General features: G+C 46.5%; 1 protein-coding gene across 5 annotated transcripts in view; it reads right to left on the bottom strand.

Moving 5' to 3' along the window:
- The window catches only part of EXTL3 (exostosin like glycosyltransferase 3), a 260,320-nt gene that overhangs the window by 94,993 nt on the left and 137,505 nt on the right, over nt 1-27,822 (bottom strand). For 3 of the 5 annotated variants that reach the window (XM_075063583.1, XM_075063585.1, XM_075063584.1), the window contains one exon: nt 18,425-18,524. The exons of the other annotated variants lie outside the window; for them this stretch is intronic. The gene's annotated coding sequence lies outside the window, so the exon portion shown is untranslated. The remainder of the gene's footprint in view (nt 1-18,424; nt 18,525-27,822) is intronic. 5 annotated transcript variants of the gene reach the window in all.

Raw genomic sequence — 27,822 nt, 5'->3', positions numbered from 1 at the left:
CATCTTTCACTCTCTCCTAGTACAGACATCCATGAAAAGTCCAAACGTGAAGACGCTAATGCCATGAGACAACCCTAGCATCCGCGTGCCCTCCTGTCCCCCAGCTCTCGATCTATATCCTGGTTCTCCTATACACTTTTCTCAGTGTTTTTTTCTGCAGAGAGGAGCCTCCTTGTCTTTCTTCCAAGATCCTTTGCAACATTTATGTTCTACTTCCATTCCAGTCATTGTCTAAGTTGTGCTGGGTTTGATTTTTGGTTGGTTTTTTTTGCTCCCAATGTGTCACTCTACATTACTGCACATCAGATTTATTTAAACTTGTCAATGCTGTTGCTTAACAGATCTGAATATGCTTTAGAATTGAAGCTCACTGTCAGAACCACACATCCCTCTTCCCATCCCTCCCCAGCAAGTCTGTATCATCAGCAAGTTTACTGAAGAAAAAACAACCCCTCCTCTCTTTCTGCCAGTGGGTCTGCCTGGAAAATGCTCACTAGAAGTTTCAAAGAATCACCTAGGTGCAAGGCAAGCAGGAAAGCTGCCAAAAGCCCACCTAATTTTGCTATTTGGTGTGGAAGCAATCTCAGAGACAATTAGTCTTCCATTTTCTATCCTGTACCTCAGAGCTTAAATTAGAGTCCATCAAGGGCTTTGTAAGAGCCCTAGTACAGAGTGAATATCAGCCGGCTCGGAGCAGCAAGCTAATTTTAAATAATGGCCTTTAAACTAGACAAAAAAGACACTATCACTCTGAAACAAGCACCCAGGTGACAGGATGTTCTAGCCTTTGAACTCAGACTTGTGCTAGAGGGAGGAGTGAAGGGGTGGGAGAGAGACAACGTGCTAACTAAATCACATGTGCAATGTTTGCTGGTTGGGCTTTTAAAATCAGAGCCAGCTGTAGAGTATCCTGCATGACAGGTCTCCTGCTGCTTCCCTTGACATTCAGCTGGAAATTATTTGTATTACTGTTCTGCCTAGTGGCTCCAGCAGAGATCAGTGAGACACCGTACACAAGAACCCTTCTCCCCGAGATCTTACCATCTAAATAGATAAAACAGGAAGTGAGAGAGTTTGCTGAGCCATGGAATCCAAGGCCACACAAGCAGTCTGTGGCAGAACCAGGAGCAGAACCAAGATCTCCTGAGTTTCAGTCCAGTGCCTTAACCACAAGGCCAGCCTTCATCTTGACGGGCTTGTCTTCCAGCTCAAGGTATAATGCACTTACTGCCCTTAACCCAGCACTCATCCACACACAATCTCTAGCTCATTTTAAGTGGTGCCTCAAAGCTGACCCATTACGGGGTATGGGTTGAAGTCGCAGTGTTGCTGACACTCAAGGTAGTAATGTGTGCAGACACAGCTACAGACTACGGCTCCAGTTAGCACAACTCACCAGCTGCTAACCCAATCATTCTGTATTGCCTGAGGGTTTTTTCACAGGATACGTCTCCACTGAAACTGAAGGTGTGACTGCAACACAGACAGACAATTGCCCTAGCTTTAATCTAGCTAGCAAAGCTAAAAATAGCAGTGAAGACACAGCATCACAGGCTTCCTTGTGGGCTAGCAAAGTGAGCACATACCCAGGCTCCTGCGGCAGCTTATACAGCTTGTGCTGACACCCAAAACATAGCATCTTCACTGCTCTTAGCCATACTAGCTAGATTAAAGCTACAGCAGGTATGCCAGCCCGGGTAGCAATCATACCTTCGATTGCAAAGTAGACATACCCTCTTTGTGGCCACTGTCACTTGAGCTAGGCTCACTCGAGGAGAAACTCAAAAGGAGTAACTCAAGTTAACTGTGGCAGTGAAAACAAACCCTACAATCTGCATGCCAGTAACATGGCACAAGCTTTTTTGGCTTTCCAAAAATAATGAGAACTCTATATCAGTGTCTCTCAACCTTTCCAGACTACTGTACCCCTTTCAGGAGTCTGATTTGTCTTGTATACTCCAAGTTTCAACTCACTTAAAGACTACTTGCTTACAAAATCAGATATAAAAATACAAAAAAGTGTCACAGCATTCTATTACTGAAAAATTGCTAACGTTCTCATTTTGACCTATAATTATAAAATAAATTGACTGGAATAGAAATATTGTACTTATATTTCAGTGTATAGTATATAAAGCAATATAAATAAGTCATTGTCTGTATGCAATTTTAGTTTTTACTCCTGGTGGAATTCTGAGCTACTGCGCACACGCAGAATTACCGAGCCCCGCATATTTTAATTTTTTTGTGCAGAAAAAAGCTCCTGCCAAAATGTTGCTGCAGTTCCACCTTTTGCCCACCAGAGGGTAGTATGACGCAAGAACAGCAGCAGCTCCCAGCAGAAAATAACTTCTGTAGTTCTGACTTTGCCCACCAGAGAGCGCTGTGGTGCTAGAACAAAGCAGCAGCTCCCCACCAGTGAGGGAAAAGAAAAAGAGCCTGCAGTGCCTTCTTCACCGCAGGCCAGGGCAGGAGACAGCGGTTATGAGGAGACAGACAGTGTGGGGTGCTGGGGGGATCAGATAGAGTCTCATAAGAGCTAATGGAGGAGGACAGACTGGGGCAGGGGCTGAATGGGAGTGGAGGCACAGGGTCACATGGGGGATAGAGGGAGAGATCCAGGGGGAGGAGGACAGGGACATGGACAGGGGGTGGCAGCACAGAGACACATGGGGACGGGGTATAGGGACACGTAGGGACAAGGAAGTGGCTGTGTGGGGGCACAGATACACATGGGGATGGAGGAGGTGGTGCAAAGGCGCATAAGGATGTGAAGAGTGGGTATCGGGGGGGGGGGAAGGGACACATGGACAGGGGATGCAAGGACACATGGGGGTGCAGGAACACATGGGGACAGGGGCAGATGTTCCTGACTGAATGGAAGAGGCTAGGGGTCAGCCAGAGTCTGCATGGAGGAAGCTCCCTCCCCACCCCCCGCGCCAATGCATACTTTTCCCATCCATACCCAACAACCCTCCAAAGTTCACATCCATGCTCCTTCCTAGCAGTTTACTCCCCACAACCCCTGACTCCGCCAAGCTTTTGCACTGCTTCTGAGGGGAGTGGCAAATGCAGTTCTGTACTGTAGTTTAAATGAATTATTACTCAGAATTCTGCATTAATATGCCTAGCAAGGAATCTATTTGTCAAAAAACATTTCCTGAATCTTTTTTGTCATCTGTATTGTTACAGACCTACTTGCTGACAGGTATTTTGATATGAATGATCAAAAATAATTGAAACTGGTGTGATTATATTGTGTTATTTTGACAAAATATGCAGCACTTTAAAATATTGTGTGCGGAATTTTTAATTTTTTTGTTGCAGAATTCCCCCAGGAGTATCGTTTGTACTGACTTAGCTAGTGCTTTTTATGTAGTCTGTTGTAAAATTAGGCAAATATTTAGATGAGTTGATGTACCCACTGGAAGACCTCTGCATACCCCCAGGGGCTGAGAGCTACTGCTCTATATGGGGCTCAATGTCCAATTATTTCTGAAGGCCTAAAAATAACCCTCCCCGCTTGAAGCAACTAAGAGAGCTGAGAAAAGTGAAATATAAAGCATCACTCGACACTTTGAAGACTGAATTAGATAAAACACTTTAAAAATGTAACATAGGCAACAATCCTCCCTTGGCCCCAGCAGAGCACAGTGGATGGAACCTAACAGATCTGCACCAGTTTTGATCAAGTTTATTTTCACTGTGTGTGATTCAAAATATAAAGCAGAAAAGTTTTAACGAACACGAAAAATAAAATAAAACTTAGCATTTACATTCACCTTCAAAGTGCTTTATATGTGTAACTAATCAGTCCTCACTAACCCTGAAAGGAATGGAGGTAAGCATTAACTCAATTTTAAAGATGGGGAAACTGATGCACGGGGGGTTATGTGACTTATCCAAGGACACTGAGGAAGTCAGTGACAGCTCTTGGATTAGAACCCTGGCATTCTTGGCACACAGTCCTGTGTTCAGTCCACTAGACCTATTTACTATTCACAGAACCAACTATCTTAAACATTTTTTTCACACTTGCAAGGCAATAAGTTTGATATGGAAGAGGGTAATGGCTACTAATAAAGAGCTCTGATCCACCCAGTAGATGCAAAATTGGCAAACGTGAAAGACTATTCAGACCTAATAGGAAAATGCAGCTTTTCAAAATTCAAATGTATGTGTTTAGCAATGAGATACCTGGCACTAATATCTTCATTTAAACTTCTAACAGCCGCAGGTGCCTCTGAGTAATTGTACTGGCACTCTTAGCAAAGGCATGAAAGCCAATAGCCTACAGACAGCCAAGAACTCTAGATGAAGACAAGGTTATCAGCAGCACATCTCTGGGATTACCAATGAGAACTAGTGTGCTCTTGAGAATATTTTTACCTCTTAGGTAAGAATGAAGGAAGGAGGACGCCAAGGCAATCTGAAAGACTGAACATGCCTGACCCAACAACTTAGATATTATTTATGCTGACAGCGAGATCCCTGGACTATAGAATCCCAAAGGAAGAGATGGAAGATCTGCCTCTAAGATTATTGGAAACTAATCTAGGCAAAGCATTAGAGATAACACGTGATTCTGGGATGCATTAACAGGTGTGTTGTAAACAAGACCCGGGAAGTCATTTTTCTGCTCTACTCTGCGCTGGTTAGGCCTCAACTGGAGTATTGTGTCCAGTTCTGGGCACCGCATTTCAAGAAAGATGGGGAGAAATTGGAGAGGGTCCAGAGAAGAGCAACAAGAATGATTAAAGGTCTTGAGAACATGACTACGAAGGAGGCTTGAACGAATTGGGTTTGATGTAGTGTGAAAGAGAAGACAAGGGACATGATAGGTTTTCAGGTATCTAAAAGGGTGTCATCAGGAGGAGGGAGAAACTTGTTCACCTTAGCCTCTAATGATGAGAACAGAAGAATGGGCTTAAACTGCAGCAAGAGAATTTAGGTGACATTAGGAAAAGTTCCTAATGTCAGGGTAGTAAACACTGAAGAAAATTCCTGGGAGGTTGTGGAATCTCTATCTCTGGAGATATTTAAGAGTAGGTTAGATAAATGTCTAATCACGGATGGTTCTAACATATCTTGTCCTGCATGAGCCAGGGGACTGGACTCGATGACCTTTCGAGGTCCCTTCCAGTCCTAGAGTCTATGAATCTATGAAACACGTTAGTTAACAATTGTACACGTACCCACCTGGCGAAGGGATGGACTAGACCAATACTGTCTCTTTTCCATCTCTTACTTCAATGATTCTATAGTAGGATAAAGTAAAGTACTAATAATCTGCACTTACCTATAATTTTTCATGGAGGACTGCGAAGAGATTTACACATAGTAAGTTTACCTTATTACACTGCTGAGGTACATACATAAGTGTTGTCAGAGAGTTATCTTACCAGGTTATGTGAAGGTGAAGCCGTGGAGAAACCAGAAAATAAAATGAGTTCTCATTCCTATTCCCCTGCTCTAACCACTGGACTACAGCCCCTTGCATGGTACAGCTGTTTGTGAACCACCTTCCTGTACTACAGTTCAAGAAAGGGTTAGATGCTCTCTTTCAATGGATGAATATATTGTAGAATTTGTACTTCTTTAACTTGCTAACCCTACCCTCAGAACACCTCCCCCACTCAGTTATTTGGTCACAAGACAACCAGGAAATTCAGCTATTATGCTTTCCAGTAACAATGGAAGTATTGAGCTTATACAAATTCAAAAGCTCCTCTCAGCTTCATTTTCTTGTAAATTTACTGTAACTTTTGTCTTCCCAAAATCAATACGAGACAAAAATTTATAGCTCCTAATACACACGCTGGAGAAGAGTTCAAAGCAGAGGGTGAAGTTTTCTTACTTGGTCTAGTCTTGTAATTGGCAAGACATTCTCTCTCTTCCTGTTTCTGCATTGGTCTTGCTTCCGGAAAACAGATTCAACAATCATGCATCTGACGAAGTGGGTATTCACCCACGAAAGCTCATGCTCCAAAACGTCTGTTAGTCTATAAGGTGCCACAGGATTCTTTGCTGCTTCAACAATCACTGTTCTCCAGGTTAGAGTACACTAACTTTTCTAAGGAAGTAGCAACATGGCTCACAGGACTGACAGTCAGGAGACCTGGACTCTACTCCTGCTCTATCACTTATCAATTTATAATCCCAAGCAAATCATTTAACTGCTACATACCTCAGTTTCTTGATTATGCTCAGTGCTGTATAAGACATAAATAAGATTATCTGTACCTAAGGGGCTCACAATCTAAAAGATGTGCACAAATAAGGGTTGAGAGGTCCTTAGACCAAAGTGGGCTAGTATTTGTGGCCCTTGTGGAAGTTGATTCTTTAAATGGGATTTTAATTTGATAAAGCTGAAGACTGGCGCTCTGAGACGGGAAAGAGATGCATAGGGGGAAGGCTTCTGGAGCTGAAAAATGGGACTAATACTTCCCTATCTCATTCAGTTGGTCAGCCTTAACCAGCAAGAACTGGATTTATACAGAGCCTCCCATCCAAGGTACTCAAAAGGGCTTTCAAGATCACTTGAGTCTCACCCTGATTTACAGGAGGTTGCAGAAGACAACACGTTTGGTGGCTTTGCTCCTTTCCCCAGCCATAGAATCACAGAATATCAGGGGTGGAAGAGATCTCAGGAGGTCTTCTAGTCCAACCCCCTGCTCAAAGCAGGACCAGTCCCCAACTAAATGAAATCATACACACCACTCATTTTATACAGTTAGTGGCCTCAGCTCCAGGCAGATAGATCCATGACTGTAGCTTCATCAGTACTGAATTTAGCTCCTCATACATAGATACTTGTGTCATTTTAACCATTGCAAGTCTAAGCCACATACTTAGGTGTTTTGGCCCATTTTGCTGGCTTCTCCCAGCTTCTCAGCTAGTTGCCTTCCTCCTCCATACAAGGGAGCCGAGCATGTTTCTTGTGCCTGTTCCTGCACGGCTGAAAGGGGGGCAAGGAGGTGCCTGGCAATTTGGAGCAGTAGGGGTGACAGGAGCCTGCCAAACCAGGCCTTTTTTCTCAGTGAAAAGCAGGGCAGAAGAAGACATAGTTCAGAGGGGAGCAAATGAAAGCTTGTAGGTTGGAAAGGGCTGCCACCTGGAGCTCCGTTCCTGCATGGTCTTGGAACTGGACAGCCAGGTACAACATGGAGCGCCTACATCCACCAGAGCAGAACAACACCCCACCCCACCCCATTTGGAAACCTGCATTTAGCTCCATGCAAGAGCGTCTCGGTCCCTTTTGCATGCTGCTTGCTTCCCCAGCAGGCCCTGCAAAATAAAAGGGCTCCTCCCTCTGTGCATGTCTCCAATAGTCTTGCAGGAGTGATGTCCCACTGCTGCAATGCAAACACTATGGCTCTACTTTGTGGTGCTTTTTTAGATTATCGCCACAAAACCAAAGGTTATCAAATAGCTTAGTAATTAACACTGCTACATAATTCCCGTTCTAATGCATAATTAGGTACAGTAACTCCTCACTTAACATTGTCCTGGTTAACGTTGTTTTGCTGTTACATTGCTGATCAATTAGGGAACATGCTCGTTTAAAGTTGTACAATGCTCCCTTTAACATTGTTTGGCAACCGTCTGCTTTGTCCACTGCTTGCAGGAAGAGCAGCCTGTTGGAGCTAGTGGTGGGGACTTGGAACCAGGGTGCACTGGCAGTCCCCCTATCAGCTCCCCTAAGTTCCCTGTGCTGCAGCCGCCCAGCAGGCTATCAATTGCCAGGCAGTTCAGCTCTCTCTCCCCACCATTGCCTTGGAGCTGCTTCCGGGAGCCTCCTGCTTGCTGTGCAGGGGGGTTGAGGGGGAAGAGGGATGCTAATGTCAGGGTGTCCCCCATCCTTTGCTGCTGTTCCCCATCTCCACAGAGCGGGGGGACACGACAGGGATCAGAACAGAGGGAGCTTTCTGGCAGCAGCTGCTGTCTCAACTTGCTGATCTACTTAAAAAGTCAGTGTACTTAGAGTGCAGTCAGCGTAGTTAAATAGGCAATGCGCGTCTCTCTGTCTGGGTATGTCTTCACTACCGGCCGGATTGGTGGGCAGTGATTGATCCAGCAGGGACTGATTTATCGCGTCTACTCTAGACGTGATAAATTGATCTCCTAGCGCTCTCTCATGGACTCCTGTACTCCAGCTCGGCGAGAGGCACAGCCAGAGTCGACGGCAGGGGCGGCAGCAGTCAACTCATCATGGTGAGTAGATCTAAGCATGTCAACCTCAGCTACGTTATTCACGTAGCTGAAGCTGCGTAACTTAGATCGATCCCCCTACAGTGTAGACCAGGCCTCTCTCTCTCACACACACACACACACACACACACACAAACACAGTATGTCTCTCTGCGATGCTGTCTCCCCTCCCTCCAGTTATGCTGCCTTGCAGAGTGTGAGGCTACATTAACAACAATGTGTTAACTCTTGAAGGCTCAGCTGAGTGCTAGTTCATCATTTAGCAGCAAGGCATTCCCTGGGAAATATCCCTCCCTCTTCCACTCTCTGACTCCACCACCTCAGCCAAGCTTCACAATCATCATTGCTGTGTGCAGTATTCAATTGTTTGTTTAAAACTTATACTGTGTGAGTGTGTGTATGTATGTATATAGTCCTTTGATAAAACTTTCCCTAGAACCTGACCCCCACCCCCTCATTTACATTAATTCTTACGGGGATAATTGAATTTGCTTCACATCATTTTGCTTAAAGTAGCATTTTTCAGGAACGTAACTACAACGTTAAGCGAGGAGTTACCATACAGCTCTGATGAACAGACTTGGGATGATGAAGGCTTGCTGCATAACTTAGCTCTAATGTGCCCTGCAGGTCACAGGGCCTTGTTAATTCACAGGCTGTCTCCTGCAGCAGCATCTGTTGAGGGATCACAGAGAACCACAAAAGTCTCTGCTAGTTAGACACTAGTCACCGCAAAATGCTGCCTCTCTCCCTCCTACACTTTCCCCATCCCTCAGAAAACTCCACTGGGCTGCCTGGTCATTTCAGGTTGCAGTTCCACACTACTCTCCTTGCTTTTAAAACTTTCCCAGGAACTCAGCCCATTCCACCTCATAGATCTCTCCTCTTCCCCTGCCATCCGCCTCCACCAGTGCAGCACTAGACTCCTCTGTCCCTCCATGCACCCTTGCTACTCCTGGTGCAAGAGCTTTCTTCTGTGCAGATGCTGACCTCTGCAGCAGCTCTACTCCCTCATCAGCTCACTATTAATTTCAAAGCTGAGCTCGAAAAAAATATTCTCTCTTCTCTGACTGTGACCTGGTCACCACTAGCACAGACTGTGTTATCTCCCCCATCTGGCTCAGTTTCACAACTCCCCCTCCCCACATCTGAGCTGGTCCCTTCCTGTCTCCTCTTTCCTCATCAATTTATTGCAAAGCTAAGAATCAGATTGCTGTAGCTTAGCAGCATAGAGCCTAAGCCACTTTAGGTATGGCTACATGGGGATAAAAGCCCCAACGCACAGCCACGGCTGGCCCAAGTCAGCTGACTCGGACTCGCGGGATTAAAAATGGCTGTGTAGACATTTGGGTTCAGACTGGAGCCAGAACCTACACAGGGGGGACGCAGAGCTCAGGCTTCAGCCTGAGCCCAAATATCTACACAGCAATTTTTCAGCCCTGAAGCCTGATCCGCATGAGCCCCACGAGCCTGAGTCAGCTACAGAATTTTTATCCTCATGTACAAATACCCATAGTCAGGCAACTCTACTTCATCCAGTAGAGGGCAATAATGCATATTATTTTATCAGTATCCTGCTACCCTAGTCAGAAAGGGAACTACCTCCATCTCCATTCCCATGAGAACAGACCACGCCGCCTGTATGCCTTGCCAGTTCTATTCTGGTTAGGGTCTTATACCATGCCCATCACCGTGGTATTGGAGCACCATTCCCTGAAAACACGCAGAAGCTGACTGTGTAGACATGTGGAGTTAAGCACGCAGAAGGCCTGAACAGTCCTGTTCTTTCTGCTCAACTCGTGTTTTTTGTGCCCGTCTCACCATTTCAGTGAAGGGATTCACACCTCATACCCATTTAACACATTCGTAAAGTGATACTTTCAATCTTATGTTTCAGAAGAAGACTGATTAGTCAATAAGATCTCCTGAATAATCTCACTAGTTGCTTATCCAGAGATGCTGTGTCACAAGGAGCTGCATTTGAATATCAAGGCCATAAGCAGATAGATAGCCATATCGTGCAATTACCCAGAGAAGCACCACACGTAATTTTACGGGGACACAACAGCACTGGGCAGTTCTCAGGCATGTGAACAGATCATACAGCTAAGGAATATCCACATTATATGGAAGATGTTACATTAAAACAATTAAATTGCTCACTATTATATTTCTCAACTTCTGCAATACAGATCTATGTAGCACTCATGACTGCACTGAAGCAAATCCAGAGCCACTCTCAGAACACCAATAAAAGCCCATGCTCCAAAGCACAGCTCCTCCCACTTGAGCTAAAGGAGAATTTCTATTAGCAGTATAGAGCCTATGCCACTCAGTTAAGCAACACTGATTTCATCCCACAGAGAGAGCACTGATGCACATATACGAGCTACCACACCACAATCCAGAGACTGAAAACTAACACAACTATTAACTTCACAAGCTTGACAGTACAACTATACAAATCAAATAATGCTTTTGCATAGGCAATCCAATAGTTTCAACTGAGCAGTTGTTTGAACAACCACAGTGTTTTTGTATAAACACGGGCTGCTAATCAATAGCTCAGTTATGAAGTCTAGTAAAGGTGGATTGTAAGGGAATCAAAATCAAAGACTTTTCCCTATATCATCTTTTCGTAGCTCACAGAATCCTCTGCACAGCCAGAGCAGCTATGGAACATGTCTGCTACTGTCTCTGTCCCTTGACCAAACCACAATGAAGTCAGAGCCGTGTCCCAGGATGTATCACCAACTTTTCTGACTGAAGTGATAACCCAAACACACTTGTCAAGACAGAATTTTCACGCATGCGGGTTGTTAAAGAGACAGACACCCAATAAGGGTGAGCAAATTCAGTGTCCAAGGATGTTCTGATCCAACGCTGTAAAGCAGCAGGGTTCCTAGCAAAGAGGTAAAGGATGGTGCAACCAGCAGAGAAACTGGAACAAGGAGAAATAGTTGCTTGCTACATACTCAGAGCTCACCAGAGGAGGATGTGAGGGACACTACTGATTACTTTGCACAGGCAGTGAGGAAGCTGCCTGTGAACTGGCTACAATTAGCAAGAGCCAGGTGGTATCTTGCCTCGGTTGCCAACTTTAGTTGGCTGAATTCCTGAAGATTTCATTACATGACACACTCTTTTATTAAAGATTCATCTTTGGTTCCTGGAGAGTCCAGGACAATCCTAGGGGGTTGGCAACCTTCCATGTGCTTGTAGCTTTCCACATGAGCCTGTACCAGCCTGCCTGGTGATGTTCTCTTCAAGCTTCACTTTTTTTTTTTTTTTTTTAAACAAAACAACACCAGGGGAGTTGAGTTCAGAAAGACAGACCTATGGCTGCAGCCATGCCGTGTGGGCTGAGTTTCCAACTGATCTGGCAAGCAAAACAGCTCAGTGCTTGGATGGAACCCAGATATCAAGAAAGGGTGTTGGGCAATCCAGCTGTTGACATGCCTCCCCACAACTAAGCACTGAAGCATCACAACCAGATGCATGGGGGAGCTTTCATGCTGGAAGTACTCTCTTCAGGCCAGATATAAAACCAAGGTCCTCATCACCCCTGGCTTTAACAAGACTAGCATCATTTTCATAAGGGGTACATTCCACTAAGCCAACTTTCCCGTGTAGAATCCATTTGGAAAGCTACACTGCTGGCCTAGGCTGCTCAGGCTCTCGCTTGACAAACAGAAATCACCATCCTCTAGCCCTCCCAATGGGGTTCTGTGCCCAAACATGGTCTGTTTGGACTATAAGCTCCTCACGACAGGGACAGAGGTTCTTCCCTTAAGCCCTGTACAGCCCCAAGGACACTTGTGGCCCTTGACTAGATAACAGGTTGCATTAGGTTTCACGCTTCCTGTCCTAACTGGCTGTGCACTGTTAAAAGGGCTACCACGTCCCATCCCATCTCTCGCTACAATTAAATCGAGGAGGAGCAATACAGAAAATACTGCAAGAGTAGCCGTATCTGGACACCTGCCTGGTGGTCTAGTGCCCCCTCGAGTCCAAGTTCTGAGTGTTGCTGGCATCAGGACACCCTGGGGACATCCTGCTTGGTGGCAAGTGATAAGAAAGCCCTGTACGTGGCTCAAGCCAGCACTGCCCATCTAGTCCAGGAGCAGAGGTGAATGGCTCCAGAGGAATTGGCTCCCTGGCCATAAGAGAAGGACAGACATCGTAGTGAAGAGATATGAAGAAGAGAAACACACATGTACAGGCAACACAAGCAGAATAGAAAGAAAGATTCAAACTATGGGGCAGGGGGGGAGGGGCGAAGAGAAATCTGATTTTGCATTTCTGGGGAGGTGGTGACTCAGTGAAGTTCTAGGGCAGTGTTTCTCAACCTTTCTGATACCAGGCACCGACTTGCTGCCTTCCTAAACTGTGTCAGGGAGATAGATCTCGGGCTGGCACCAGGCCATGGACCGGTTGTTGAGTAACACAGCTCTAGGGCATCGCACATGCGCATTCCCCATTACCATTGACAGGAGGGAAAGGGGGCAGCACGGTGCTTGATAGATACAGTCTGCTAGCCAGCCCAAGCCCAGGGAAACTACTTTGCTTCTAGAGAGAGGAAGGAGGGTCTATTCAGGAGCATATAGAAAAGATTAGCAACTCCATAATGAAAGCTTTTCTCTCTCTCTCTCTCTCCCCTCCTCCCCCAAAATTGATCTTAAAACTGGAGCCAGGCATTGAGATTATAACTGCCTGCAGACCTAAACCTAGAGTCCCAATCCATCGCTCCCCATCCTTTTTTTCTGAGGGATGGGTGTCTGAAGGAGACAAACTTTTGAAGACCCCAAGGTTCATTTCTGCAGCTCAAACTGCCCAGCTGCCTAGCAGAAGCGAGGCTCCCACAGCTCCCCATCACCACTTAGCTACTCCATGCCTGGGTGTGGTGCCCCTGCATGTTTTGTTAGATCCGTACAATGCATGTTAAACCTAACCTGTCCTGGGGTGAGGAAGTGTCCTTCCTCCTGAAAGCTCCCAAAGCAGAGTTAGCTTCTTCCATCCCTGAAGCGCAGCCACCTCTGAACTGAAACATAGCTGCTGTTTAGCAGGACCCAGCAGCTACCATGTCCAGTTGGAGCTGAAGATGGAATGTAGACAGACAGCATGTAACTACTGGAAGTAGAATTTGGCTCATACACTCCACCCCAAACACCACTGCCTCTGTGCTATCGTAATTGCCAAGGGATTTTTCACCAACTTCAAGTATCAAAGTCTTTTTCATATTTCATGCGAGAAGCAGCCCAGCACCTATGTCACACAAATTCAGAAAGAATCGCACGGTGCAGGAAACATTCCATCACTCCTACTCCTGCAAAACAGTATGTTACTCTGCCAATAACCCTACAGAACTACTTGTACAGCAAGGGACTACTCAAGTATGAGCAAAGATGGCAGAATCTGGGTCTATACAAACACCAGAACTACTACACACGGGTTTTATTTTACAATCTCCCAACCCAATACAGACCAGGCCTACTTGTACAGCAACCCAATACAGACCAGGCCTACCCAGCTCGAACTGATAGGCTCACAGAACAAGGGAAGGCTGCAGGCCACTATCACAACAATACGGCATCAGCCTTCTAAGACTTTTCACAATGCTGAGACACAAGAGTCACAAAACTTTTGCCACTGAAGTCAAATCAAAGTAGATTTTGCAACCTTGGGCAAAGTTAATTATGTTGTGCTATATGCTAGAAATCTGTTTGTTTTGCTGGACCCTAAGTATACAGGATGGGCAGTGTGGGCATGTTTATGTTATCACAAATTTAACTTGTTTCCTAACTTTTGTGCATTTAAATTTGTAACCCTAATGTGAGAACAGCTGGTTCTGTGTTTAAGGCACTGAGCTGGGACTCTGGAGATCTGGGTTCAATACGTGGCTCAACCACAGTCTCCATGTGTGACCGTGTGCAAGTCACTAGATTTTTTTGTGCCTTAGTTTCCCATTTATAAAATAGAGATACTTCCTTCCTCCAGCCCTTTGTCTGGCTTGTATTTTTAGATTATAAACTCTTTGAGTCAGGGACAATCTGTCTGTCTGTATGTACAGCACCTGGCACAATGGGGTGCTGATCTCAGCAAGGCTTCTAGACCTTACTATACTACTAATAATGATGATGTTAAATTAACTTACACTTTTGCATATTTAATATAAAAATATACAACGAACATAGAAGGGGGGTTATGCTTGTTGCCAAAGGAGTGATTGAAAAGTCTAGAAAGGTTACTTCCAAACTTTTAAGAGGTGATATTCTGAACTAACTGAGTAAAAACAATTGTTTACAAAAGCGGTAACAGACTCTTCTTTCAAGGGAGAGATTTCACGACAAAGCGGGAGCGGATTCATGACCAAACATCGAAGCAAACTGATGGATATATGATAGACCATTCTGATGGAGTGCTGGAAAGCTTTCCAGCAGCTTTTTAAAAATTAGGATTGCTTATGTTTAACTACTTAAGCAAAATTACCTGAAGCGAGTACTTCATACTCCTAAATACAGCTCTTTCTGATAAAAGCTTATGATTTTAGATAAAACGTACACCGCTCACTAGGCATTCTAAGCATCTTCACCTCCCAGTTAAGTCACTACTTGCAGAGAAAACTCAGCAACATGCCAGATCAGGCCATTACTTTTGTTCCATTATCTCATCTCACTTTCTTTCCAAGTATGCTGTACTCCCTCTGGCACATTCTCCCTTGGCATAAACCCTCCCACCAGGTTAATTGCTTTCCAGATACTACCTCCTTATTCAAAGACTTGCAACTCACAACTCTAAATGCAGCCATATGAAGGTTCAGGATTCAGCCAGTGACATCTAGACTCCAAGTGAAATCTCCCAAGAGCAATAAACAATCAGGGAAGAAAGAAATTAACCAGTATACCTAGACTTTCTGGTCCCCCGAGAGCCATATAAAATGTGCTAATGCACTTAATTATGATCTAAATTATGTATAAGAGCTTCTGCCAAGCACAGTCTGAAGTTTCTTTATTGTTAAGATGGAAGTTGCTTAAGAATGGTCCAATCATCAGATTACTAATTAGATTTGGAAAAAACATTCCCCCACTTCAGTTCTGATTTAAAGTGTAGGTTTGCTGGATGTTCAGTGTTTGTTTGGTTTTCTAATAGAAAAGAAAGACATGTGGCTTTTGTCTGATGAACAGCCAGCCTGTAAAGTGGTACAGGAGTGCACAAGTGTACGTGATCCATTACAGGTTACTGTATTGTAATCTGAAGTTCCTGGATTTACTGTACTTTGACTTGTCAGAAAATTACTGCAATTTTAGCTGTTTTTAGATGTAATCAAACTTTTTTGGAGGAAAGACAACACGTACGTCTTCACATACCTCTCCCCACATCCATCCATCCACCCACCCTCCCATTCCTTGGATTTTTATACTCGAAAATAAAGTATTTCATTCCATATCAGATTTGCTCATCTGTATTTTGAAAACACCATATGAGACTTCCCACTGCTGCTACCTGAACTGGCACTCACTCACTCATACTAATGACACTGGCTGCAGGGACAGGTGATGTCACCTGGAAGAAGCAACCTAAGCCAGCTAATGACTGCATGCTGGGCAGTCAGGAAAACCATTCTTTGTCTGTTGGGTCACATGAAAATAGAAGCTTTTAAAAAGATATACAATAAATACATTACTGAGAAATGTGGATCAGATGGGGAGAGATTGACAGACAAACACGAAAACATTGCAACTCTGATTAACCAGTACCTGGTTAAAATTCTTGATGAACGCACATTTGGTCATATCCTCCATTACTGACTTAGCCGCCACAGTGTCAACCAGCTCTGGATTTCACATCACATGTCTGGAGCAAAGTTACTTTGCTGGGGATATCAGATTTAAAGGGAGGGAACACCTACATTTTGAAAAATCCTCTCTCTCTCTCCTGTCCGTCAGCCCTCAGCAATCATGCATCTTGCAACAACTATCAGAAATCAGGCTAGTTCATGATGGCTACATTGAGGAGGCAAATGGGGAATAGCTGACACTTTATTTTTCTAGCTATAACTTTTTACTTTGCAAAGCTATTAATCCAGGTATAAAAACACAATTTCATTCTAGAGCTCTCCCTCCACCCTTCAAGTTACTCATAATCTGGTATCATAAGATCTTCAGGGCAGGGACTTTTATAGACAAATATTTGTTCTAAAATTATATTTGAATACATAAAATATTAAGAACAAACATAAGAATTTAGACAAACTTGCTAGACATGTGCCTATGTGGCCAGTTGAGGAGCTTTCATATTGGCCTCTTCCCTATCTGTCTTCCTCACTCCCTGTTTGTTGTAGTTCTTCAGGCCTGAACCTGAAAACACTTCATACCCAGCAGAGTGATTATCACCATGAACAGGACTCTCTCTGTCAGTGGAACTCCTCATGGGTGTAATTACTGCACTCAATAGAGTTTGCAGGATCAGACCCTTAGAGCGGATGATCTTTAGCGCACAGACTCTCCATCAGTTATCTGTGCCAGAAGCAGGATCAGAACCCACAACCTCCAACTGCCAGTTCTGTACTCTACCTGTGGTAGAATTGTACTGTGAGCACTTTGGGGTACATCGGCAGTTGGATCTCAGCCAGTGTCAGTTTAAAGAAATGTTTTCTGTCTACTAGAACAACATACAAGCTGCTTAAAAATAAAACCTTTGCCAAACAAGCAAGATTTCCGCTTGAAGTTCTGTGAGTTGGGTCTCTCCTTAGTCAGAGGCAAGATTTATTCCCTTACACTTTACACAGCGTTCTCTTTCCCTCTTTTCTGAGGAAGTATTTTCTTATTCATATTTAACTATGAGGAGAGATGGAAGACCACAATCCGGCCTCAAAGTCGTCACATCTTTGAACTCAAAGTCAGCATGGTTCTCACAAGAGCAGAGCACCAGGGCTACCCTGGAATAAAACAAAAAGCATTTACTCTTTCCTTGAGCAAGGGGGAAAACAAGAAGATGCAAAGATGATGGAGGGCGCAGAAGTGAACTATTAGGTTCAAGGAAATGTTATTTGAAAGGAAGCCATTATGGCTATATTGCCACAATCCCGTAAGCCACTCACAATCAGGCCTGGTTAGTTCAGGCACGGATTTGCTCAAGAAAATTGCCAGTCCTGTTGATGAGTCAGTGGAAGACATTCCACTCCCTGAGAACGTATCAAACAGATGGCCCATGGATGGCATGCAGATGGAGATACCATTTTGGGGATAAATAAAAACAAGGCCCTGACCTGATTACTTGTCATTAATGATATCATAGCGATTTGCATACAATCACATAGAGTTTAAGGCCACAAGAGAGCATGAGATCATCTAGTCTGACCTCCTGTCTATCACAGACCACTCAATCTCACTCAAATTTTCACAAAAGCAGGGGTGTGAACCCCAGCGTACTGTCTAGATTCCAACTCGAGTAGTTACATTGTATCTGACACAAATTCCACTTACAACTCTCAGGGGTGGTGGTAGGGAGGGGGGAATTTACCCACCTGTTTTTAGAAGAGAAGTGGAGAGTAACTTAGATGGAGCAAAATTTTCAACACATTCCACGACAGTGATGGCTGCCTTTCAGTGGCTGATGTAATGACCCTTACACAGTTTATCTACATCAGTAGTAGGCTTGGGGGTGAGATCCTTCTAGATGGAAGGCATTATAGGTACATTTTTCCAGAGTGCCTGAGTGACTTAAGTAGCTTAAATCCAATTTACTTCCAATGGGAACTACACTCCTCCTAAGTCACTTAAGCCCTTTGGAAAAGTTTATCCTAAAAACAGGTGGTGCTGGCAGCACTCTCTCTTACAGTGGGAAGTGCTGGGCAATCTTACTAAGACCTAGTTTTCAGTTGTTTACAACTCTGCCAAACTTTAAACATTTAAGTAAAATTTTCCATTCCAGCTGACTTGTTTTTGGAGTTTCAGCTGTTTCTGACTAGTCTATTAATTGTATGTGATCATGTAATTAAGGTCTGTGTCATAATGCATATGCACAATGGGGCTGATTTAGGGGCGCACAGGCAATTTGAATTCAATAACTGACATGGCAATCTTCGTGTTCTTTTAACATAGTTTTTCTTTGTATGTAATATAAATACTCTGTATTTATTATAGAAAAAAAGGGAAAATATAAGCTGAGACCCTGATTAAAATCAACCCTGCAGTGCTCATTCATAAGCTACCTCCTTAGGTTCTAATCCTTTGTTCAGAGCTATGCTATGCACTCAGCTCCCGCGCTCATTTTCTTTTTGTTTTGAGCGCTCCTCTCAAGGGTTCTTCTCACTTAAAATAAAAACACAAAGAAAACCACATGTACTTAGAAACGTATTACCCAATGTTTGGAGGCATTGTGCAAGGGAAGCTATTAGCACATTGGCTGGAAAGCATGACTCCCAAGACTCTAAAAAGCAAAGAGATCCATCAAAAGGACAGTTACCTGCTCCGAAACTTGCGTTCTTCGAGATGTGTTGCCCATGCCTATTCCACTGTAGGTGGCCGTGCTCGCCACGTGCACCGGTGCCAGAAGTTTTTCCCTTAGCAGTACCCACAGGGGGAGTGCTGCTGCAACCCCTGGAGTGGCGCCCCTATAGCGCGCTATAAGGGGAGCTGCGCGGTCCCCACACCCTCAGTTCCTTTTGCCGGACCAACTCGGACAGAAGAGAAGGAGGGCGGGATGTGGAATAGACATGAGCAACACATCTCGAAAAACACCGGTTACGGAACAGGTAACTGTCCTTTCTTCTTCGAGTGCTTGCTCACGTGTATTCCACAGTAGGTGATTGCAAGCTATGGCTGATGGAGGTGGGTAGGAGTTCACAGATTCCCTGGCTGAAGCACAGCTCTACCGAAACCAGTGTCATTCCTGGCGTGGGAGACAATCGCATAGTGCAACGTGAACGTGTGTACTGAGGACCAGATAGCAGCTCTACAGGTGTCCTGGATAGGGACATAGGGCACAAAGGCAGCCGACGAGGCCTGAGCCCTTGTTGAGTGCGCCCTCACGTTAGGTGGTGAGGGAACCCCTGCTAGGTCGGAGCATGTGTGGATGCACGATGTAATCCACTGGGAAAGCCTCTGGGTGGAGATCGGTTGACCCTTCATGCGCTCGGCTGAAGCAGCAAAGAGTTGCGAGGACCCGCGGAACAGCTTAGTCCAATCCAGATGAAAAGCTAGCGCTCTGTACACATCGAGTATATGGAGGCGGTGTTCCTTGTTAGAGGCATAAGGTTTGGGGCAGAGGACAGGCAGGAAGATGTCCTGGCCCATGTGAAAGGCGGAGATCACCTTAAGGAGGAATGCAGGGTGTGGGCAGAGCTGCACCTTGTCCTTGTAAAAGACCGTGTGTGCGGTGGGGGTCATAGGTCAGGGTCCTGAGCTCCGAGACCCGCCAGGCTGACGTGATAGCCATGAGGAAGGCTACCTCCTTCCATGAAAGGTGAGAGCAAGAGCACGTGGCCAGGGGTTCGAACGGGGGCCCCATGAGGTGGGATAATACCAAGTTTAGATCCCACTGGTGAACAGGGGTTCTAGCATACGGAAAGGACCAGTCTAGCACCTTGAGGAAACGCCCAGTCATGGCATGGGAGAAAACAGAGCAGCCCTGGACCAGCGGATGGAATGCCGAAATAGCCCCCAGGTGCACCCTGACAGAGGAAGTCACCAGGCCCTGAGTTCTAAGGTGAAGGAGGTACTCAAGGATAAGTTGGAGCAGGGCAGCCATTGGGGAAGTACCCCACTCGCCCACCCACCTGGAGAACCTGGACCATTTCGCTAGGTAGGCTCGGTGCGTGGATAGCTTCCTACTTTCTAGGAGGACATGCCTGACCCCTTCAGAACACCATGCTTCCTCCACATCTAGCCATTGAGCATCCCGCTGTCCATTGGCCTGCTAAACCCAGGGTTGTTAGTTCAATCCCTGAGGGGGACATTTAGGGATTTGGGGATTAATTCTGCTTTGAGCAGGGGGCTGGACTAGATGATCTCTTGAGGTCCCTTCCAACCCTAATAATCTATGATTCTAAGTGGAGGGCAGCCAGGCTGGGGTGGAGGAGGCGGCCCTGGTCCTGGGTGAGTAGGTCCAGGTGGAGCAGCGATGGCCACGGAGGGGCCATGAACAAGCCCAGGAGGGTCTTGTATCAATGTTGCCGGGACCAGGCTGGGGCGATCAGGACGACGCGTGCCTTCTCCATTTTCACTTTCGCCAGGATCTTGCCTATAAGGGGAAATGGGGGAAAAAGCGTAAAGGAGTTGACTTAACCACGACAGGAGGAAGGCATCTGAGATCAGGTTCCTCCCCCCGGAACAGAACCTGTGGCAACGCTGGTTCTGTCAGGTCGCAAACAGGTCTACTTGGGGAGTGCCCCACACTCAGAATTGCTGGTCAGTGACCTCCCAACTCGTGTTGGGAGGCGAAAACTCTGCTCAAGCCATCGGCCTGTGTGTTGTTGACGCCTGGCAGGTGGAAAGCCTTCAGGGAGATGTCATGAGCTATACAGAATTCCCAGAGGCTGAGGGCTTCCCGGCAAAGGGCCGAGGACCTCGTCCTGCCTTGTTTGTTGATGTAGAACATCGTGGTGGAGTTGTCCATGAGTACTCTGATCACCTTGCCCCGCAGTTGTGAGCTGAACGCCACACAGGCTAAGCATATTGCTCTGAGTTTCCTGATATTTATGTGAAGGGACAACTCCGAGACCAACTATATCCCTTGGGTTTGTGAGTTCTCTGCATGCGCCCCCCAGCCCAAATTCAACGCATCGGACACTAGGTCTAGTGACGGGGTCAGGTCCCAGAAGGGAATTCCCTGGAGCATATTGACCAAGCAGGACCACCATTGTAGCATAGCGATCACCGGCACTGGTACCAAGAGGACTTTGTCCAGTTTGTCCTGGGCCTGGGAGAATTTTAAGGCCAGCCAGAGTTGGAGGGGCCTCATCCGAAGCCTAGTGTGGTGGAACACATATGTACATGCTGCCATGTGGCCCAGGAGCTGCAGGCATGCCCTGACCGTGGTGACGGGAAACTCCGTGACCGAGGCTATGAGTCCCAGGGTCTGGAACCTGTCCAGGGTAAGAGAGGCTGTGGCCCTGGAGGCATCCAGGAGAGTGCCTATGAATTCTATGCGCTACACTGGAACCAGTGTCGACTTGGCCTCGTTTACTAGGAGGCCTAGATTGGCACACATAGCCAATAGCAGCTCCACATGGTTCTGTACCTGGGACCGCAAGCTGCTCTTGAGCAGACATTCGTTCAGGTAGGGAAAGATCTGTACCCCTCGGCGTCTGAGGTAGGCCGCCACAACCACCATACATTTTGTGAACACCCTGGGTGCGGTGGACAGGACAAATGGGAGGACTGTAAATTGGTAGTGGTCCTGTTCCACTAGGAAGCGAAGAAAGCGTCTGTGCCCTTCGAATAAATGGACATGGAAATATGTGTCCTGAAGGTCCACGGCCACATACCAATCTCCAGGGTCCAGAGAGGATATGATGCATGCCAGAGAGACCATGTGGAACTGGCATTTTGCCATGAACTGATTGAAGTCTCGCAAATCCAGGATAGGTCTGAGCCCTTCTTTCACCTTAGGGATCAGGAAGTAATGGGAGTAAAACCCTTTTCCCCGGAACTCCCACAGAACCTTCTCCACAGCTCCCAAGCTGAGGAACCAACCCACTTCCTGGTCTAGAAAGGGTAAATGCGACGGGTCCCCCCTGCCATCTGAGGGTGGGAGGATGGGTGTGAGACAAATTGTAGTATGTAACCCTGGGAAATGGTGTTGAGGACCCAGCAGTCCAATGTTATTCAGGACCACTGCGCAAGGAATGCACACAAACAGTTGCTGAAGGCAAACTTTATTGGTAGGAGGGTCCTCTCGGGGGCCACCCGGGTACCCTCCTGCTACCAGTCAAAAATGCCTCTTGCCCAGCTGCTTGCCCCTCAAGGGCCTAGGCTGTGGGGCAGAGCGAGACTGCCGCTAAGGTCGCCTCTTCTGGCTCTTGGACCCCTTGTAGGCGGGCTTGTATCTTGGCTGGGGTGCCGGGACGGGGGCCTGCAGCTTAAGCTTTTCCTTGGACAGAATGTAGAGCCCGAGAGTTTGTAGGGTAGTACATGAGGGGGCCAGTACAGGGCTCTGGACATTGGCCGGTGCCGTGGGATCCACCCCTTGATTGGACTCCTCGTGCTGTGCCAAGGATCCATGACCCGCCTATCTATCTCTTGGAGGTCTGAATAGTGCGGTGGAGGGAGCCTCCAACGCCCCTGCTATTGAACCAGGTCCTTGCACGTACGGGAGGCCACTGGCACCACTGGCCCTGCCATGGGGACTTTCCCACTGGGTATGCTGTGATACTGGTGGCATCAGCTGGTTGGGTTGATCGGGCTGAAACACAGGGGGCAATGTGTGGGTCAAAGTCAGGGTTACCAACCACTTATCAGTACCCTGGGAGCGGTACGATCAATGGTACCGAGAATGATGTCTGCCACAGTACCAGGACTCCAACAAGGAGGAACGGTGCTGCCTTGAGCTACTACTGCTCGAGACGCTACGACGCAGAGCTGGTGATCCCCGCCGGAAGTCGGGGGCACAGTGCCTTGAGGCGAGAGAGCTGGAGTGTGAATGGTGACACCATTCACATCGGGAATGGCTACGGCAGCTCAGACGAGAATGGGAGTGTCTATGGCACCTGTGACTGTCCCGCCAATACTCTTTGCTTGGCGTGGAGCGGTGCCTGGAACTCCACTCCGATGGGACCCGACCAGACAATCTGGTGGGTGACAAAAGTGGAGGCCGGACACTGTGTCCTGACCGGACACTGAGTGGCAAGCGGGCCCGAGAGCGGTCCCCTGACTGGGATCTATATCGCGTCGGTGTTGACAGTTGAGAGCTCAGCAGCGTCTTGCCCCTAGAGCGGGGTCCGGGTGCCGGCAGTGCCCCGGGTACCTGCAGAGTCATAATGTCTCTGGCCACCTGCAGGGCCTCAGGCGTCAAAGGCATCCAGACATCCAGAGAGGCCTGAGTCAATGCAACCAGGCTGCTCCGCTCAACCTAAGTTGGAGCTCTAAAGCCCAGGTGGGGAACTGGGGCTGCCTGACGCGGGTCTAGTCTCACCGCCTGGTTTATCTCGATGCCTCTGAGAAGATAGGCCCTTTCTCTGCTTCTTAGATGGGGAGCAGTGCCGGCCACTGGAAGGTGCTGGGGGGTCACTTTGCACCGAAGACGAGGTGCCCGGTGCTGGATCCACTCGGTGCACCGGGGTTTGGCACAGTGCCGACTCCATGAGAAGGGCCCCAAGTCTAATGTCGCTTTTTCAGTTCTAGGTTTAAAGGACCTGCAGATCTTACAGCGGTCGCTGATGTGGGATTCACCCAGGAAGCGGAGGCAATCAGCATGCAGATCACTTCTGGGCATCAAATGCCTGCAAGACTCACACGATTTAAACCCTGGGGCCCAGGGCACAGACTAACTAACTAACTAAGCTGAAAACTTATTGAACTAACACAGGTACTACTCACAACAAAATGAGTTCTGGGATGAGCTGCAGCGAAGCTGGAGCAAGTATTTCTGATGCACTTTCACTGACGGCAAGAAGGAACTGAGGGTGGGGGGAGCGCGCGGCTCCCTTTATAGCGCGCTATAGCTCCCCCTACGGGTACTGCTAAGAGAAAAACTTCTGGCACCGGTGCACGTGGTGAGCACACACACCTACTGTGGAATACACATGAGCAAGCACTCGAAGAAGGAGACAGTCTCTCCCAAGCCTGAACACTCCCCCGTGCTAGAACCCTAGGTAAGAAGGGACTAGCAAAGGCAGCCTGGAATTCTCCTGACACCATCCTGCAGTGCTGAGTGCAACCAATTCCTAATGACTTCACATGGCAGCTAAGACCACTGTGCAGCTCGCAGGATCAGGCCCAGAGTGAATGGCAATTCAGTGGGGGACATGATGTAGAGAGCTCTAGGACAGAGCACACAGTCCTGTTTATTCCTTAACAAACCAGAGTGTTCAAGGGGAATATAGAGCTCCAGAATACCAACCCAGCCCAGCAGGAAAAGATGGTTCGCACGCTGGATGCCAACTGGCCATGTGGCAGGTTTTGATGCCCAGCCCAAACCCTCTCACTGCTATAGCTAGCCCAGTAAAAAAAACCTAATGAACATTTTTAGTCAGAGGATCACAAGCCCTATGAAAGAGCAGTATGCCCAGTTATATAGACAGCATGGTCCAGCAAAAGGCACAGAACTAGGAGTCAGGAGAGTTGGGTTAGTCCCCAGTTATGCCACTGACTTGCTATGTAACCCTGGGTAAGTCACTTCACCAAACTGTATCGAAATGAGGGGTAAGGAGACTCACCCACTTTGTAATGCACTTTGACATCTAAAGGGGAAGAACTGATAAGTCTTAGAAGCAGTAAGCAATCATTACACTGCACACAAATACACCTTTATCCTGACAGGGCCGCTGGGGGGGGGCGGGATGTGGGGCAATTTGCCCCAGGCCCCGCAGAGGCCCCATGAGCCCTGGCCGAGAATCCCTTCCCTGGCTACTCACCCGGTGGCAGTCCGGGTCTTCGGCGGCACTTCAGCAGCGAGTCCTTCACTTGCTCCACGTTTTCAGCAGCACTAAAGGACCCGTCGCTGCCACAGACTCGGAGCACCGGCCAGTGACTACAAGCGCCGCAGCGGGTGGCACTTTATTTTTTATGTCCACTCCCTCGCTTTGCCTCAGGCCCCCTGAATCTTCTGGGCGGCCCTGCACCCCGATATAATGAGACCTGATATAACACGAATTCGGACATAACGCGGTAAAGCAGTGCTCCAGGCAAGGCTGGGCTGTGCACTCTGGTGGATCAAAGCAAGTTCGATATAACGCAGTTTCACCTGTAACACGGTAAGATTTTTTGGCTCCCGAGGACAGCGTTACATCGCGGTAGAGATGCATAGCATTTATCCAGATACCATGGAGATGGAAGGTTATAAATCCTTAGATAGCTAGTCAGGACTAGAACCCAGGGGTCCATATTCCCAGCTCCATGCTCAGTCATCTAGTTCAAAAGTAAACTCCTCTAGCTTGTCAATTCCCTTTACAGAACAATACTCCCATTAAGTGGTAACTGATAGCTGAGAAATCAGGTTTCTTTGGTTATTTCCTGTCACAAAATAATCTGAGTACTTCTTTCATAGATTTCAAGGTCACAAGGGACCAGCTAGTCTGACCTCCTGCATAGCACATGCCAGAGAATTTCCCTATCAATTGTTGCATTGAGCCCAACAACTTACACTACGTTTCTGTATCAGTTTTCCCCAAACTCAATTCATAACTCCATCTTACACACACTCCGCATGCAAACAATCTGCCCTGATCATAGCAGGTAAGCAGAGAGAGATCTGATACAAATGCCCTTTAATAACCCTGCTCCACTGCAGCTTGGATTGCTATGTAGCAGCTTACACTTTTGCTTTGTACAGCATTTCCTTTTCTTAAAAACCAGTAACAATGCTGCTCATCAGGGCCATCCACATCCTGCCTTCACCCTCCTACACATAGGCTTTTGACACTTCTGACAAACCAAACATGGTACTGCAGCACATAAATCAGAGCCAGAGCATCTTCATCTTCATCTCCCTCACTCCACACCAATCGAAGAGGCACTCTAGAGAGGCTACTTTCACTAATATGTTCCATACTCACAGCCTTTCACATGGTCCCAGCCCTGCCCGTTCCCTTCGCTCTTTGGTTTGGTAGCTGATGTTGGACCCTGGTGACAAGACTGACAACTGCTTATAAAGGCTCCCCCCACTTCATTTCTCTCTCGCGTGCAGAAAAATAGCTCCCAAGTTCACTAAAGCACTTGGCCTTTAGCCCCTCTTTCTCTTGGCAAAATACAAGACATGGCAGATTTCCATCTGCATGAGACTACAGCATGACTGCAAATCTGGAACTTAAGAGCCATGTTTTCTTTTATTTTTCTTTTGCAAATTGAAAAGATCTTTGCAGAGTCCTCCAGGCAGATTTCTAGTTCACAATCAGCAAAGCTGATGAACTTAACTCCATATTCACTGCATAATATATGCCCCGGTAACAAGCAAAGAACACATATGTGTGTATCCACATATGTGCATACAGCCTTAAGCAGCTATCATAGATAGGACAGGTTGTTTGAACAGCAGTCTGTAAAAGTATCTGCACTGTAAGCTTTAAAAAGGTGCATTATTTCTTTTTTAAAAAACACGTTAGTCCAAACTTTTCAGAAGTGACTAGTGATTTGGGTGCCCAACTTGAAGCATCTTAAAGGGACAAATTGGGCAGCCAAAGTCCCTGGACCCTTGAAAAACTTAGGCCACAATTAAGATATTTCAGCTTTAAATAAACAGCATGTAAATATTAGTTATACAGTGCCATAGATACACGGTCCCTTACAGACATAAACTCAAGTTCCTTCCTTAAGGAACTTGCAGTCCAAATTTGACAATGTAACTCTTCCAGCGTATAATAATTATTATTCATACTACATTAGTTAACCTAAATTTAGCTCACCCACAAAAAGAATGGCAATTTCTCTCCACTTCTCAGCAGAGATTTCACAGAAAAGCACTACCAAGATTTCATTTTAAAAGGTACCACCAATGATTTGGTAGGTTGTCATAATAAGTGAAGGACAAGGTGTGCCGCATTAATCTGGTTCTTTGACTGTTCGGCCGCTTGCAGTTGCCTAGCTAGTTCAGGCATTGGAACAGTGCCTTTCACCAAAATATTCAAGCCTTTAGCAAGTTACCATTAAAAGTCGGCCTTGGCCACAGTTGGCTTGTACAAGAAAAGCCACCGAAGCACCAGACCTTGCTGACTGATACCACAAAGCTACCACATGGTAGCATCTGAAGTTACCATAGTCATCCCCTGTATTCAGAACAGAAAATAATTACGGAAACAAGTAGCAGGTGCTGGCTTTTGCCTAGCTCTTAAAAAAACCCAACTCTATAGTGGCTTTCCCAGTCATTAGTGCAAATCAGTATGGTTCTGCCTTGTAACTGCACTGACATGACAATACAGCCTACATGCGGCTTCTCAGCCTTCCGGCTAAGATCAAATGTAGTATGCTCGATATGCAGCTATGAGAATGAAACATTATCCCACATTCTGTGGGCAATCATCGGTTCATATATTTTTTTCCTATCCATGGTTATATCATTTTTAATGCACATGAAGTGACACCGCTGGAGATATTTGGTATATGTATTCAACAATTTGTGTGTTTTATAATTTGAAATATTTTCTAATAAAAGTTTTAATCTGCTTCAATATTTAATGGGCCTTTCATCAGCTGGATCACCGCACAGCCTTGCAAGGGGATGGACTCTGATGCAATGGCTCATTATCAGGGGATGGAGAAGACCGTACATAAATGATTGCCAGGGATCGGAAACGAAATCTATGCTCTTCTTAGAGTGGACTACACTTAGGCCTGGTCTACACTACGCGTTTAAATCAATTTAAAGAGCGTTAAATCGATTTAACGCTGTACCCGTCCACACTACAACGCCCTTTATATCGATATAAAGGGCTCTTTAAATCGATTTCTGTACTCC

This window comes from Chelonoidis abingdonii, chromosome 3 (genome assembly GCF_003597395.2).
Source record: "Chelonoidis abingdonii isolate Lonesome George chromosome 3, CheloAbing_2.0, whole genome shotgun sequence".
NCBI classification, from domain to species: domain Eukaryota; kingdom Metazoa; phylum Chordata; order Testudines; family Testudinidae; genus Chelonoidis; species Chelonoidis abingdonii.
The sequence above is the reverse complement of the archived record's forward strand: the minus strand, read 5'-3'. Positions and strand labels throughout refer to the sequence as shown.